Source organism: Cicer arietinum, chromosome 7, assembly GCF_000331145.2.
Source record: "Cicer arietinum cultivar CDC Frontier isolate Library 1 chromosome 7, Cicar.CDCFrontier_v2.0, whole genome shotgun sequence".
Taxonomy (NCBI): Eukaryota; Viridiplantae; Streptophyta; class Magnoliopsida; order Fabales; family Fabaceae; genus Cicer; species Cicer arietinum.
In genome coordinates, this window is record NC_021166.2 from 38,458,805 (window position 1) to 38,460,392 (window position 1,588).

A 1,588-nucleotide genomic window follows, 5' to 3' on the forward strand; every position below is an offset into this window, starting at 1 on the left:
ATTGTCAGGCAGAGTTGAAGCAAATCATGACGACATGGAATTTATGAAATGGTTCCAAGGACACAGAAGCTATGCGTTGGTGTTAACTCGAAGATGATGAGTATGGATGGATTAACATTAGACTAATAAGGGATTTCAAGTAAAGATCTAAGTTGAGGACTTTTGTTAAGAAAAGTATTAGATGTTTTCCTGGTAGATTTCAGGATGAAACTGGATGAAGTTTGACAACTGTCAAAGAGATGTGAACATCATGGAATTCTTGAGAAGATGAGGCTTCCATTTGGGATAATATTTGGTGCTTAGGTGTCAATGAAAGAGACTGGTATTGAAGTTAAGGGAGCGTTGCACATTAGGAGTGAATACTCCTTTGAGTAGATAAAATGCGCTTTGAGGAATTGTCGATACCTTGAGGGGAAAAGTCGAGCATTCGAATTAGACTAGATTCGCAACTTGGATTATTAAGTATGAATCTCATAATGAGTGTAGGAGTGAGACCATGTATTTAGTTGATAAGTGACAAATCTCTTGGTGGTTTAGGAGATAGTAAGTATGGATAGTATTATTGGATGAAACTATAGACACGTAAATGTGAATTTGAGCGGTGTTCGGAAAAACATAATGAGTTAAGCCTTGACGTATTGAACTCTATGTTACCATTAAGTGGAATTTGAAGTATCGAGTACGGGAATACTTCGAGATGGCGGTAATATAAGTTTTGAGAGTCTATTAAAGGATGGGAATTACTAAGAGGATGTTAATATTTTGATAGGTCAGAAGGATTATTCGAGATTTGATTTGGGACCCTAAGATGGTTGATTTTTTTTTTAGTTGATGATTTAAAATCCGCAAGGTTGGATGAGGGACCAATTGATGCTTAAAACTTTCATAATCGAAGGAGTTGAGGCGGGCAAGTGATAAATAATTCATGTTAAGAATGGAAGTGTTTGGAGATTTTGAGGATCAAATTTTAGAATCTTATTCAATGATAGAAAGTTAAAAAGAAGAAATGTAACAACTGATTTATGGTTTAGTTGTTGGTCTTGGGAAGTCAAGCGTGAAGATTTGAAATGATCATTTCAGTAACTGGATGGACGAAGAAAGGTATGTGGGTTTTTGAGATATTTTACTCCAAAATTTATGAGGATGAAGTTATAGATAATTATTTCTTAGGAAATGCTTATGAGGAACGTTTGAGAAATAATTCTTTAGGAAGTTCGATTGTTAGGATTCTTTCAGTGTGTATCTCGGTGAAGGTTGAGAAGGAATAAGAATCCAGCGAGTGAACCAAATATTGGAAAAGGTACCAAGAAATTTGTGGAGCAGCACATAGAGATGTAGCTTATGACAATTAAAGATTGATGAAAGGAATTATCTCACCTATAACTTAGACATTATTATTATAAAGGTATGCCAACGATATAAAGACATTACTTGAGTGCATGTCATGGGGATTGTTATTGTGTTCGTCAATCAAAGGAAGTTTGTGTGTTCCAAGTGGTATAGTCTTTGGCTTGTTTTCGAAAATATTCGAGGTAGTTTTGATCACCAAGCATATGTGGGGATGGAATTATTAAAATTATAACTGGAA